This window comes from Salmo salar, unplaced genomic scaffold (assembly GCF_965601325.2).
Source record: "Salmo salar unplaced genomic scaffold, fSalSal1 ptg000293l, whole genome shotgun sequence".
Lineage (NCBI taxonomy): Eukaryota > Metazoa > Chordata > Actinopteri > Salmoniformes > Salmonidae > Salmo > Salmo salar.
In genome coordinates this window covers 3,057,501-3,070,000 of record NW_027675346.1, presented here as the reverse complement: position 1 = coordinate 3,070,000, position 12,500 = coordinate 3,057,501, and the positions used below count along the sequence as shown (strand labels likewise).

General features: G+C 41.8%; 26 non-coding genes and 1 pseudogene across 26 annotated transcripts; all 27 read right to left on the bottom strand.

Moving 5' to 3' along the window:
• Nucleotides 1-404: 404 nt before the first annotated feature.
• LOC145867509 (5S ribosomal RNA) lies at nt 405-523 on the bottom strand. Its single transcript, XR_014383502.1, has one exon. It is a non-coding gene; the product is annotated as a 5S ribosomal RNA (ribosomal RNA).
• A 409-nt stretch (nt 524-932) lies between these two features.
• On the bottom strand, nt 933-1,051 carry LOC145875446 (5S ribosomal RNA). Its single transcript, XR_014391082.1, has one exon. It is a non-coding gene; the product is annotated as a 5S ribosomal RNA (ribosomal RNA).
• Nucleotides 1,052-1,460: 409 nt separating this feature from the next.
• Nucleotides 1,461-1,579, bottom strand: LOC145875229 (5S ribosomal RNA). The gene has a single exon (XR_014390863.1). It is a non-coding gene; the product is annotated as a 5S ribosomal RNA (ribosomal RNA).
• A 410-nt stretch (nt 1,580-1,989) lies between these two features.
• LOC145875228 (5S ribosomal RNA) lies at nt 1,990-2,108 on the bottom strand. The gene has a single exon (XR_014390862.1). It is a non-coding gene; the product is annotated as a 5S ribosomal RNA (ribosomal RNA).
• Nucleotides 2,109-2,517: 409 nt separating this feature from the next.
• On the bottom strand, nt 2,518-2,636 carry LOC145870322 (5S ribosomal RNA). The gene has a single exon (XR_014386318.1). It is a non-coding gene; the product is annotated as a 5S ribosomal RNA (ribosomal RNA).
• Nucleotides 2,637-3,045: 409 nt separating this feature from the next.
• On the bottom strand, nt 3,046-3,164 carry LOC145869904 (5S ribosomal RNA). The gene has a single exon (XR_014385900.1). It is a non-coding gene; the product is annotated as a 5S ribosomal RNA (ribosomal RNA).
• A 139-nt stretch (nt 3,165-3,303) lies between these two features.
• LOC145874450 (5S ribosomal RNA) lies at nt 3,304-3,422 on the bottom strand. The gene has a single exon (XR_014390086.1). It is a non-coding gene; the product is annotated as a 5S ribosomal RNA (ribosomal RNA).
• A 409-nt stretch (nt 3,423-3,831) lies between these two features.
• On the bottom strand, nt 3,832-3,950 carry LOC145867507 (5S ribosomal RNA). The gene has a single exon (XR_014383500.1). It is a non-coding gene; the product is annotated as a 5S ribosomal RNA (ribosomal RNA).
• A 409-nt stretch (nt 3,951-4,359) lies between these two features.
• LOC145875445 (5S ribosomal RNA) lies at nt 4,360-4,478 on the bottom strand. Its single transcript, XR_014391081.1, has one exon. It is a non-coding gene; the product is annotated as a 5S ribosomal RNA (ribosomal RNA).
• A 409-nt stretch (nt 4,479-4,887) lies between these two features.
• On the bottom strand, nt 4,888-5,006 carry LOC145875227 (5S ribosomal RNA). Its single transcript, XR_014390861.1, has one exon. It is a non-coding gene; the product is annotated as a 5S ribosomal RNA (ribosomal RNA).
• Nucleotides 5,007-5,416: 410 nt separating this feature from the next.
• Nucleotides 5,417-5,535, bottom strand: LOC145875226 (5S ribosomal RNA). Its single transcript, XR_014390860.1, has one exon. It is a non-coding gene; the product is annotated as a 5S ribosomal RNA (ribosomal RNA).
• Nucleotides 5,536-5,944: 409 nt separating this feature from the next.
• On the bottom strand, nt 5,945-6,063 carry LOC145869724 (5S ribosomal RNA). The gene has a single exon (XR_014385720.1). It is a non-coding gene; the product is annotated as a 5S ribosomal RNA (ribosomal RNA).
• Nucleotides 6,064-6,472: 409 nt separating this feature from the next.
• Nucleotides 6,473-6,591, bottom strand: LOC145869903 (5S ribosomal RNA). The gene has a single exon (XR_014385899.1). It is a non-coding gene; the product is annotated as a 5S ribosomal RNA (ribosomal RNA).
• Nucleotides 6,592-6,730: 139 nt separating this feature from the next.
• LOC145874449 (5S ribosomal RNA) lies at nt 6,731-6,849 on the bottom strand. The gene has a single exon (XR_014390085.1). It is a non-coding gene; the product is annotated as a 5S ribosomal RNA (ribosomal RNA).
• Nucleotides 6,850-6,988: 139 nt separating this feature from the next.
• Nucleotides 6,989-7,107, bottom strand: LOC145874448 (5S ribosomal RNA). Its single transcript, XR_014390084.1, has one exon. It is a non-coding gene; the product is annotated as a 5S ribosomal RNA (ribosomal RNA).
• Nucleotides 7,108-7,516: 409 nt separating this feature from the next.
• On the bottom strand, nt 7,517-7,635 carry LOC145875225 (5S ribosomal RNA). Its single transcript, XR_014390859.1, has one exon. It is a non-coding gene; the product is annotated as a 5S ribosomal RNA (ribosomal RNA).
• Nucleotides 7,636-8,044: 409 nt separating this feature from the next.
• On the bottom strand, nt 8,045-8,163 carry LOC145875224 (5S ribosomal RNA). Its single transcript, XR_014390858.1, has one exon. It is a non-coding gene; the product is annotated as a 5S ribosomal RNA (ribosomal RNA).
• Nucleotides 8,164-8,572: 409 nt separating this feature from the next.
• LOC145869723 (5S ribosomal RNA) lies at nt 8,573-8,691 on the bottom strand. Its single transcript, XR_014385719.1, has one exon. It is a non-coding gene; the product is annotated as a 5S ribosomal RNA (ribosomal RNA).
• A 409-nt stretch (nt 8,692-9,100) lies between these two features.
• On the bottom strand, nt 9,101-9,219 carry LOC145870621 (uncharacterized; annotated as a pseudogene).
• A 139-nt stretch (nt 9,220-9,358) lies between these two features.
• Nucleotides 9,359-9,477, bottom strand: LOC145874447 (5S ribosomal RNA). The gene has a single exon (XR_014390083.1). It is a non-coding gene; the product is annotated as a 5S ribosomal RNA (ribosomal RNA).
• Nucleotides 9,478-9,616: 139 nt separating this feature from the next.
• LOC145874446 (5S ribosomal RNA) lies at nt 9,617-9,735 on the bottom strand. The gene has a single exon (XR_014390082.1). It is a non-coding gene; the product is annotated as a 5S ribosomal RNA (ribosomal RNA).
• Nucleotides 9,736-10,144: 409 nt separating this feature from the next.
• On the bottom strand, nt 10,145-10,263 carry LOC145874445 (5S ribosomal RNA). Its single transcript, XR_014390081.1, has one exon. It is a non-coding gene; the product is annotated as a 5S ribosomal RNA (ribosomal RNA).
• A 139-nt stretch (nt 10,264-10,402) lies between these two features.
• Nucleotides 10,403-10,521, bottom strand: LOC145874444 (5S ribosomal RNA). Its single transcript, XR_014390080.1, has one exon. It is a non-coding gene; the product is annotated as a 5S ribosomal RNA (ribosomal RNA).
• A 139-nt stretch (nt 10,522-10,660) lies between these two features.
• On the bottom strand, nt 10,661-10,779 carry LOC145874443 (5S ribosomal RNA). The gene has a single exon (XR_014390079.1). It is a non-coding gene; the product is annotated as a 5S ribosomal RNA (ribosomal RNA).
• Nucleotides 10,780-11,188: 409 nt separating this feature from the next.
• On the bottom strand, nt 11,189-11,307 carry LOC145875223 (5S ribosomal RNA). Its single transcript, XR_014390857.1, has one exon. It is a non-coding gene; the product is annotated as a 5S ribosomal RNA (ribosomal RNA).
• Nucleotides 11,308-11,716: 409 nt separating this feature from the next.
• On the bottom strand, nt 11,717-11,835 carry LOC145874442 (5S ribosomal RNA). The gene has a single exon (XR_014390078.1). It is a non-coding gene; the product is annotated as a 5S ribosomal RNA (ribosomal RNA).
• Nucleotides 11,836-11,974: 139 nt separating this feature from the next.
• On the bottom strand, nt 11,975-12,093 carry LOC145874441 (5S ribosomal RNA). The gene has a single exon (XR_014390077.1). It is a non-coding gene; the product is annotated as a 5S ribosomal RNA (ribosomal RNA).
• Between the last annotated feature and the right edge of the window lie 407 nt (nt 12,094-12,500).

Here is a 12,500-nt window from a genome sequence, read left to right as displayed (position 1 = left end):
ACAATCTCTTGCTACAACATATATAGTCAAAGTGAGTGTGATAAACAGACATTGCATTTTCACCAATTAGATAAGCAGCTTGAACTTTGTGTCACTGAAAAAGTAGAAGAAATTATAAACACTGTTCCCATCACTTTTTAGCACAGGTAGTTGGATAAAATACAAACTTTATTTCCTTTCATCATTTGAACAGGGCAAAGGAGCACAAAGCACACACAAGCTGCATTCAGCAACAATATTCTTGTTTGTCTTATAAATACAAGGCAGATGCTAATTGAAAACACAAGGAAATTTGATCCTATTAAAAAGGCAGGAAGCTGCATTTAGTCAATTCATCATTAAATGCTTACTACAAGGCAGTGTTGCTGATGAAATAGTGCAGGGGCACACCCTCGTGGACAAAATGCTTACAGCACCTGGTATTCCCAGGCGGTCTCCCATCCAAGTACTAACCAGGCCCGACCCTGCTTCTCTTCCGAGATCAGACGAGATCGGGCGTACCCAGGCTGGTATGGCCGTAAGCGAGAAACAATCTCTTGCTACAACATATATAGTCAAAGTGAGTGTGATAAACAGACATTGCATTTTCACCAATTAGATAAGCAGCTTGAACTTTGTGTCACTGAAAAAGTAGAAGAAATTACAAACACTGTTCCCATCACTTTTTAGCACAGGTAGTTGGATAAAATACAAACTTTATTTCCTTTCATCATTTGAACAGGGCAAAGGAGCACAAAGCACACACAAGCTGCATTCAGCAACAATATTCTTGTTTGTCTTATAAATACAAGGCAGATGCTAATTGAAAACACAAGGAAATTTGATCCTATTAAAAAGGCAGGAAGCTGCATTTAGTCAATTCATCATTAAATGCTTACTACAAGGCAGTGTTGCTGATGAAATAGTGCAGGGGCACACCCTCGTGGACAAAATGCTTACAGCACCTGGTATTCCCAGGCGGTCTCCCATCCAAGTACTAACCAGGCCCGACCCTGCTTAGCTTCCGAGATCAGACGAGATCGGGCGTACCCAGGCTGGTATTGCCGTAAGCGAGAAACAATCTCTTGCTACAACATATATAGTCAAAATGAGTCTGATAAACAGACATTGCATTTTCACCAATTAGATAAGCAGCTTGAACTTTGTGTCACTGAAAAAGTAGAAGAAATTATAAACACTGTTCCCATCACTTTTTAGCACAGGTAGTTGGATAAAATACAAACTTTATTTCCTTTCATCATTTGAACAGGGCAAAGGAGCACAAAGCACACACAAGCTGCATTCAGCAACAATATTCTTGTTTGTCTTATAAATACAAGGCAGATGCTAATTGAAAACACAAGGAAATTTGATCCTATTAAAAAGGCAGGAAGCTGCATTTAGTCAATTCATCATTAAATGCTTACTACAAGGCAGTGTTGCTGATGAAATAGTGCAGGGGCACACCCTCGTGGACAAAATGCTTACAGCACCTGGTATTCCCAGGCGGTCTCCCATCCAAGTACTAACCAGGCCCGACCCTGCTTCGCTTCCGAGATCAGACGAGATCGGGCGTACCCAGGCTGGTATGGCCGTAAGCGAGAAACAATCTCTTGCTACAACATATATAGTCAAAGTGAGTGTGATAAACAGACATTGCATTTTCACCAATTAGATAAGCAGCTTGAACTTTGTGTCACTGAAAAAGTAGAAGAAATTAAAAAACACTGTTCCCATCACTTTTTAGCACAGGTAGTTGGATAAAATACAAACTTTATTTCCTTTCATCATTTGAACAGGGCAAAGGAGCACAAAGCACACACAAGCTGCATTCAGCAACAATATTCTTGTTTGTCTTATAAATACAAGGCAGATGCTAATTGAAAACACAAGGAAATTTGATCCTATTAAAAAGGCAGGAAGCTGCATTTAGTCAATTCATCATTAAATGCTTACTACAAGGCAGTGTTGCTGATGAAATAGTGCAGGGGCACACCCTCGTGGACAAAATGCTTACAGCACCTGGTATTCCCAGGCGGTCTCCCATCCAAGTACTAACCAGGCCCGACCCTGCTTCGCTTCCGAGATCAGACGAGATCGGGCGTACCCAGGCTGGTATGGCCGTAAGCGAGAAACAATCTCTTGCTACAACATATATAGTCAAAGTGAGTGTGATAAACAGACATTGCATTTTCACCAATTAGATAAGCAGCTTGAACTTTGTGTCACTGAAAAAGTAGAAGAAATTATAAACACTGTTCCCATCACTTTTTAGCACAGGTAGTTGGATAAAATACAAACTTTATTTCCTTTCATCATTTGAACAGGGCAAAGGAGCACAAAGCACACACAAGCTGCATTCAGCAACAATATTCTTGTTTGTCTTATAAATACAAGGCAGATGCTAATTGAAAACACAAGGAAATTTGATCCTATTAAAAAGGCAGGAAGCTGCATTTAGTCAATTCATCATTAAATGCTTACTACAAGGCAGTGTTGCTGATGAAATAGTGCAGGGGCACACCCTCGTGGACAAAATGCTTACAGCACCTGGTATTCCCAGGCGGTCTTCCATCCAAGTACTAACAAGGCCCGACCCTGCTTCGCTTCCGAGATCAGACGAGATCGGGCGTACCCAGGCTGGTATGGCCGTAAGCGAGAAACAATCTCTTGCTACAACATATATAGTCAAAGTGAGTGTGATAAACAGACATTGCATTTTCACCAATTAGATAAGCAGCTTGAACTTTGTGTCACTGAAAAAGTAGAAGAAATTACAAACACTGTTCCCATCACTTTTTAGCACAGGTAGTTGGATAAAATACAAACTTTATTTCCTTTCATCATTTTAACAGGGCAAAGGAGCACAAAGCACACACAAGCTGCATTCAGCAACAATATTCTTGTTTGTCTTATAAATACAAGGCAGATGCTAATTGAAAACACAAGGAAATTTGATCCTATTAAAAAGGCAGGAAGCTGCATTTAGTCAATTCATCATTAAATGCTTACTACAAGGCAGTGTTGCTGATGAAATAGTGCAGGGGCACACCCTCGTGGACAAAATGCTTACAGCACCTGGTATTCCCAGGCGGTCTCCCATCCAAGTACTAACCAGGCCAGACCCTGCTTAGCTTCCGAGATCAGACGAGATCGGGCGTACCCAGGCTGATATGGCCGTAAGCGAGAAGCAATCTCTTGCTACAACATATATAGTCAAAGTGAGTCTGATAAAACAGATATTTAGTCAATTCATCATTAAATGCTTAATACAAGGCAGTGTTGCTGATGAAATAGTGCAAGAGCACCCCCTCGTGGACAAAATGCTTACAGCACCTGGTATTCCCAGGCGGTCTCCCATCCAAGTACTAACCAGGCCCGACCCTGCTTAGCTTCCGAGATCAGACGAGATCGGGCGTACCCAGGCTGGTATGGCCGTAAGCGAGAAACAATCTCTTGCTACAACATATATAGTCAAAGTGAGTGTGATAAACAGACATTGCATTTTCACCAATTAGATAAGCAGCTTGAACTTTGTGTCACTGAAAAAGTAGAAGAAATTATAAACACTGTTCCCATCACTTTTTAGCACAGGTAGTTGGATAAAATACAAACTTTATTTCCTTTCATCATTTGAACAGGGCAAAGGAGCACAAAGCACACACAAGCTGCATTCAGCAACAATATTCTTGTTTGTCTTATAAATACAAGGCAGATGCTAATTGAAAACACAAGGAAATTTGATCCTATTAAAAAGGCAGGAAGCTGCATTTAGTCAATTCATCATTAAATGCTTACTACAAGGCAGTGTTGCTGATGAAATAGTGCAGGGGCACACCCTCGTGGACAAAATGCTTACAGCACCTGGTATTCCCAGGCGGTCTCCCATCCAAGTACTAACCAGGCCCGACCCTGCTTCTCTTCCGAGATCAGACGAGATCGGGCGTACCCAGGCTGGTATGGCCGTAAGCGAGAAACAATCTCTTGCTACAACATATATAGTCAAAGTGAGTGTGATAAACAGACATTGCATTTTCACCAATTAGATAAGCAGCTTGAACTTTGTGTCACTGAAAAAGTAGAAGAAATTACAAACACTGTTCCCATCACTTTTTAGCACAGGTAGTTGGATAAAATACAAACTTTATTTCCTTTCATCATTTGAACAGGGCAAAGGAGCACAAAGCACACACAAGCTGCATTCAGCAACAATATTCTTGTTTGTCTTATAAATACAAGGCAGATGCTAATTGAAAACACAAGGAAATTTGATCCTATTAAAAAGGCAGGAAGCTGCATTTAGTCAATTCATCATTAAATGCTTACTACAAGGCAGTGTTGCTGATGAAATAGTGCAGGGGCACACCCTCGTGGACAAAATGCTTACAGCACCTGGTATTCCCAGGCGGTCTCCCATCCAAGTACTAACCAGGCCCGACCCTGCTTAGCTTCCGAGATCAGACGAGATCGGGCGTACCCAGGCTGGTATTGCCGTAAGCGAGAAACAATCTCTTGCTACAACATATATAGTCAAAATGAGTCTGATAAACAGACATTGCATTTTCACCAATTAGATAAGCAGCTTGAACTTTGTGTCACTGAAAAAGTAGAAGAAATTATAAACACTGTTCCCATCACTTTTTAGCACAGGTAGTTGGATAAAATACAAACTTTATTTCCTTTCATCATTTGAACAGGGCAAAGGAGCACAAAGCACACACAAGCTGCATTCAGCAACAATATTCTTGTTTGTCTTATAAATACAAGGCAGATGCTAATTGAAAACACAAGGAAATTTGATCCTATTAAAAAGGCAGGAAGCTGCATTTAGTCAATTCATCATTAAATGCTTACTACAAGGCAGTGTTGCTGATGAAATAGTGCAGGGGCACACCCTCGTGGACAAAATGCTTACAGCACCTGGTATTCCCAGGCGGTCTCCCATCCAAGTACTAACCAGGCCCGACCCTGCTTCGCTTCCGAGATCAGACGAGATCGGGCGTACCCAGGCTGGTATGGCCGTAAGCGAGAAACAATCTCTTGCTACAACATATATAGTCAAAGTGAGTGTGATAAACAGACATTGCATTTTCACCAATTAGATAAGCAGCTTGAACTTTGTGTCACTGAAAAAGTAGAAGAAATTAAAAAACACTGTTCCCATCACTTTTTAGCACAGGTAGTTGGATAAAATACAAACTTTATTTCCTTTCATCATTTGAACAGGGCAAAGGAGCACAAAGCACACACAAGCTGCATTCAGCAACAATATTCTTGTTTGTCTTATAAATACAAGGCAGATGCTAATTGAAAACACAAGGAAATTTGATCCTATTAAAAAGGCAGGAAGCTGCATTTAGTCAATTCATCATTAAATGCTTACTACAAGGCAGTGTTGCTGATGAAATAGTGCAGGGGCACACCCTCGTGGACAAAATGCTTACAGCACCTGGTATTCCCAGGCGGTCTCCCATCCAAGTACTAACCAGGCCCGACCCTGCTTCGCTTCCGAGATCAGACGAGATCGGGCGTACCCAGGCTGGTATGGCCGTAAGCGAGAAACAATCTCTTGCTACAACATATATAGTCAAAGTGAGTGTGATAAACAGACATTGCATTTTCACCAATTAGATAAGCAGCTTGAACTTTGTGTCACTGAAAAAGTAGAAGAAATTATAAACACTGTTCCCATCACTTTTTAGCACAGGTAGTTGGATAAAATACAAACTTTATTTCCTTTCATCATTTGAACAGGGCAAAGGAGCACAAAGCACACACAAGCTGCATTCAGCAACAATATTCTTGTTTGTCTTATAAATACAAGGCAGATGCTAATTGAAAACACAAGGAAATTTGATCCTATTAAAAAGGCAGGAAGCTGCATTTAGTCAATTCATCATTAAATGCTTACTACAAGGCAGTGTTGCTGATGAAATAGTGCAGGGGCACACCCTCGTGGACAAAATGCTTACAGCACCTGGTATTCCCAGGCGGTCTCCCATCCAAGTACTAACAAGGCCCGACCCTGCTTCGCTTCCGAGATCAGACGAGATCGGGCGTACCCAGGCTGGTATGGCCGTAAGCGAGAAACAATCTCTTGCTACAACATATATAGTCAAAGTGAGTGTGATAAACAGACATTGCATTTTCACCAATTAGATAAGCAGCTTGAACTTTGTGTCACTGAAAAAGTAGAAGAAATTACAAACACTGTTCCCATCACTTTTTAGCACAGGTAGTTGGATAAAATACAAACTTTATTTCCTTTCATCATTTGAACAGGGCAAAGGAGCACAAAGCACACACAAGCTGCATTCATCAACAATATTCTTGTTTGTCTTATAAATACAAGGCAGATGCTAATTGAAAACACAAGGAAATTTGATCCTATTAAAAAGGCAGGAAGCTGCATTTAGTCAATTCATCATTAAATGCTTACTACAAGGCAGTGTTGCTGATGAAATAGTGCAGGGGCACACCCTCGTGGACAAAATGCTTACAGCACCTGGTATTCCCAGGCGGTCTCCCATCCAAGTACTAACCAGGCCAGACCCTGCTTAGCTTCCGAGATCAGACGAGATCGGGCGTACCCAGGCTGATATGGCCGTAAGCGAGAAGCAATCTCTTGCTACAACATATATAGTCAAAGTGAGTCTGATAAAACAGATATTTAGTCAATTCATCATTAAATGCTTAATACAAGGCAGTGTTGCTGATGAAATAGTGCAAGAGCACCCCCTCGTGGACAAAATGCTTACAGCACCTGGTATTCCCAGGCGGTCTCCCATCCAAGTACTAACCAGGCCCGACCCTGCTTAGCTTCCGAGATCAGACGAGATCGGGCGTACCCAGGCTGGTATGGCCGTAAGCGAGAAACAATCTCTTGCAACAACATATATAGTCAAAGTGAGTCTGATAAAACAGATATTTAGTCAATTCATCATTAAATGCTTAATACAAGGCAGTGTTGCTGATGAAATAGTGCAAGAGCACCCCCTCGTGGACAAAATGCTTACAGCACCTGGTATTCCCAGGCGGTCTCCCATCCAAGTACTAACCAGGCCCGACCCTGCTTAGCTTCCGAGATCAGACGAGATCGGGCGTACCCAGGCTGGTATGGCCGTAAGCGAGAAACAATCTCTTGCTACAACATATATAGTCAAAATGAGTCTGATAAACAGACATTGCATTTTCACCAATTAGATAAGCAGCTTGAACTTTGTGTCACTGAAAAAGTAGAAGAAATTATAAACACTGTTCCCATCACTTTTTAGCACAGGTAGTTGGATAAAATACAAACTTTATTTCCTTTCATCATTTGAACAGGGCAAAGGAGCACAAAGCACACACAAGCTGCATTCAGCAACAATATTCTTGTTTGTCTTATAAATACAAGGCAGATGCTAATTGAAAACACAAGGAAATTTGATCCTATTAAAAAGGCAGGAAGCTGCATTTAGTCAATTCATCATTAAATGCTTACTACAAGGCAGTGTTGCTGATGAAATAGTGCAGGGGCACACCCTCGTGGACAAAATGCTTACAGCACCTGGTATTCCCAGGCGGTCTCCCATCCAAGTACTAACCAGGCCCGACCCTGCTTCGCTTCCGAGATCAGACGAGATCGGGCGTACCCAGGCTGGTATGGCCGTAAGCGAGAAACAATCTCTTGCTACAACATATATAGTCAAAGTGAGTGTGATAAACAGACATTGCATTTTCACCAATTAGATAAGCAGCTTGAACTTTGTGTCACTGAAAAAGTAGAAGAAATTACAAACACTGTTCCCATCACTTTTTAGCACAGGTAGTTGGATAAAATACAAACTTTATTTCCTTTCATCATTTGAACAGGGCAAAGGAGCACAAAGCACACACAAGCTGCATTCAGCAACAATATTCTTGTTTGTCTTATAAATACAAGGCAGATGCTAATTGAAAACACAAGGAAATTTGATCCTATTAAAAAGGCAGGAAGCTGCATTTAGTCAATTCATCATTAAATGCTTACTACAAGGCAGTGTTGCTGATGAAATAGTGCAGGGGCACACCCTCGTGGACAAAATGCTTACAGCACCTGGTATTCCCAGGCGGTCTCCCATCCAAGTACTAACCAGGCCCGACCCTGCTTCGCTTCCGAGATCAGACGAGATCGGGCGTACCCAGGCTGGTATGGCCGTAAGCGAGAAACAATCTCTTGCTACAACATATATAGTCAAAGTGAGTGTGATAAACAGACATTGCATTTTCACCAATTAGATAAGCAGCTTGAACTTTGTGTCACTGAAAAAGTAGAAGAAATTATAAACACTGTTCCCATCACTTTTTAGCACAGGTAGTTGGATAAAATACAAACTTTATTTCCTTTCATCATTTGAACAGGGCAAAGGAGCACAAAGCACACACAAGCTGCATTCAGCAACAATATTCTTGTTTGTCTTATAAATACAAGGCAGATGCTAATTGAAAACACAAGGAAATGTGATCCTATTAAAAAGGCAGGAAGCTGCATTTAGTCAATTCATCATTAAATGCTTACTACAAGGCAGTGTTGCTGATGAAATAGTGCAGGGGCACACCCTCGTGGACAAAATGCTTACAGCACCTGGTATTCCCAGGCGGTCTCCCATCCAAGTACTAACAAGGCCCGACCCTGCTTCGCTTCCGAGATCAGACGAGATCGGGCGTACCCAGGCTGGTATGGCCGTAAGCGAGAAACGATCTCTTGCTACAACATATATAGTCAAAGTGAGTGTGATAAACAGACATTGCATTTTCACCAATTAGATAAGCAGCTTGAACTTTGTGTCACTGAAAAAGTAGAAGAAATTACAAACACTGTTCCCATCACTTTTTAGCACAGGTAGTTGGATAAAATACAAACTTTATTTCCTTTCATCATTTGAACAGGGCAAAGGAGCACAAAGCACACACAAGCTGCATTCATCAACAATATTCTTGTTTGTCTTATAAATACAAGGCAGATGCTAATTGAAAACACAAGGAAATTTGATCCTATTAAAAAGGCAGGAAGCTGCATTTAGTCAATTCATCATTAAATGCTTACTACAAGGCAGTGTTGCTGATGAAATAGTGCAGGGGCACACCCTCGTGGACAAAATGCTTACAGCACCTGGTATTCCCAGGCGGTCTCCCATCCAAGTACTAACCAGGACAGACCCTGCTTAGCTTCCGAGATCAGACGAGATCGGGCGTACCCAGGCTGATATGGCCGTAAGCGAGAAGCAATCTCTTGCTACAACATATATAGTCAAAGTGAGTCTGATAAAACAGATATTTAGTCAATTCATCATTAAACGCTTAATACAAGGCAGTGTTGCTGATGAAATAGTGCAAGAGCACCCCCTCGTGGACAAAATGCTTACAGCACCTGGTATTCCCAGGCGGTCTCCCATCCAAGTACTAACCAGGCCCGACCCTGCTTAGCTTCCGAGATCAGACGAGATCGGGCGTACCCAGGCTGGTATGGCCGTAAGCGAGAAACAATCTCTTGCAACAACATATATAGTCAAAGTGAGTCTGATAAAACAGATATTTAGTCAATTCATCATTAAATGCTTAATACAAGGCAGTGTTGCTGATGAAATAGTGCAAGAGCACCCCCTCGTGGACAAAATGCTTACAGCACCTGGTATTCCCAGGCGGTCTCCCATCCAAGTACTAACCAGGCCCGACCCTGCTTAGCTTCCGAGATCAGACGAGATCGGGCGTACCCAGGCTGGTATGGCCGTAAGCGAGAAACAATCTCTTGCTACAACATATATAGTCAAAATGAGTCTGATAAACAGACATTGCATTTTCACCAATTAGATAAGCAGCTTGAACTTTGTGTCACTGAAAAAGTAGAAGAAATTATAAACACTGTTCCCATCACTTTTTAGCACAGGTAGTTGGATAAAATACAAACTTTATTTCCTTTCATCATTTGAACAGGGCAAAGGAGCACAAAGCACACACAAGCTGCATTCAGCAACAATATTCTTGTTTGTCTTATAAATACAAGGCAGATGCTAATTGAAAACACAAGGAAATTTGATCCTATTAAAAAGGCAGGAAGCTGCATTTAGTCAATTCATCATTAAATGCTTACTACAAGGCAGTGTTGCTGATGAAATAGTGCAGGGGCACACCCTCGTGGACAAAATGCTTACAGCACCTGGTATTCCCAGGCGGTCTCCCATCCAAGTACTAACCAGGCCCGACCCTGCTTAGCTTCCGAGATCAGACGAGATCGGGCGTACCCAGGCTGGTATGGCCGTAAGCGAGAAACAATCTCTTGCTACAACATATATAGTCAAAGTGAGTCTGATAAAACAGATATTTAGTCAATTCATCATTAAATGCTTAATACAAGGCAGTGTTGCTAATGAAATAGTGCAAGAGCACCCCCTTGTGGACAAAATGCTTACAGCACCTGGTATTCCCAGGCGGTCTCCCATCCAAGTACTAACCAGGCCCGACCCTGCTTAGCTTCCGAGATCAGACGAGATCGGGCGTACCCAGGCTGGTATGGCCGTAAGCGAGAAACAATCTCTTGCAACAACATATATAGTCAAAGTGAGTCTGATAAAACAGATATTTAGTCAATTCATCATTAAATGCTTAATACAAGGCAGTGTTGCTGATGAAATAGTGCAAGAGCCCCCCCTCGTGGACAAAATGCTTACAGCACCTGGTATTCCCAGGCGGTCTCCCATCCAAGTACTAACCAGGCCCGACCCTGCTTAGCTTCCGAGATCAGACGAGATCGGGCGTACCCAGGCTGGTATGGCCGTAAGCGAGAAACAATCTCTTGCTACAACATATATAGTCAAAATGAGTCTGATAAACAGACATTGCATTTTCACCAATTAGATAAGCAGCTTGAACTTTGTGTCACTGAAAAAGTAGAAGAAATTATAAACACTGTTCCCATCACTTTTTAGCACAGGTAGTTGGATAAAATACAAACTTTATTTCCTTTCATCATTTGAACAGGGCAAAGGAGCACAAAGCACACACAAGCTGCATTCAGCAACAATATTCTTGTTTGTCTTATAAATACAAGGCAGATGCTAATTGAAAACACAAGGAAATTTGATCCTATTAAAAAGGCAGGAAGCTGCATTTAGTCAATTCATCATTAAATGCTTACTACAAGGCAGTGTTGCTGATGAAATAGTGCAGGGGCACACCCTCGTGGACAAAATGCTTACAGCACCTGGTATTCCCAGGCGGTCTCCCATCCAAGTACTAACCAGGCCCGACCCTGCTTCGCTTCCGAGATCAGACGAGATCGGGCGTACCCAGGCTGGTATGGCCGTAAGCGAGAAACAATCTCTTGCTACAACATATATAGTCAAAGTGAGTGTGATAAACAGACATTGCATTTTCACCAATTAGATAAGCAGCTTGAACTTTGTGTCACTGAAAAAGTAGAAGAAATTACAAACACTGTTCCCATCACTTTTTAGCACAGGTAGTTGGATAAAATACAAACTTTATTTCCTTTCATCATTTGAACAGGGCAAAGGAGCACAAAGCACACACAAGCTGCATTCAGCAACAATATTCTTGTTTGTCTTATAAATACAAGGCAGATGCTAATTGAAAACACAAGGAAATTTGATCCTATTAAAAAGGCAGGAAGCTGCATTTAGTCAATTCATCATTAAATGCTTACTACAAGGCAGTGTTGCTGATGAAATAGTGCAGGGGCACACCCTCGTGGACAAAATGCTTACAGCACCTGGTATTCCCAGGCGGTCTCCCATCCAAGTACTAACCAGGCCCGACCCTGCTTAGCTTCCGAGATCAGACGAGATCGGGCGTACCCAGGCTGGTATGGCCGTAAGCGAGAAACAATCTCTTGCTACAACATATATAGTCAAAGTGAGTCTGATAAAACAGATATTTAGTCAATTCATCATTAAATGCTTAATACAAGGCAGTGTTGCTAATGAAATAGTGCAAGAGCACCCCCTCGTGGACAAAATGCTTACAGCACCTGGTATTCCCAGGCGGTCTCCCATCCAAGTACTAACCAGGCCCGACCCTGCTTAGCTTCCGAGATCAGACGAGATCGGGCGTACCCAGGCTGGTATGGCCGTAAGCGAGAAACAATCTCTTGCTACAACATATATAGTCAAAATGAGTCTGATAAACAGACATTGCATTTTCACCAATTAGATAAGCAGCTTGAACTTTGTGTCACTGAAAAAGTAGAAGAAATTATAAACACTGTTCCCATCACTTTTTAGCACAGGTAGTTGGATAAAATACAAACTTTATTTCCTTTCATCATTTGAACAGGGCAAAGGAGCACAAAGCACACACAAGCTGCATTCAGCAACAATATTCTTGTTTGTCTTATAAATACAAGGCAGATGCTAATTGAAAACACAAGGAAATTTGATCCTATTAAAAAGGCAGGAAGCTGCATTTAGTCAATTCATCATTAAATGCTTACTACAAGGCAGTGTTGCTGATGAAATAGTGCAGGGGCACACCCTCGTGGACAA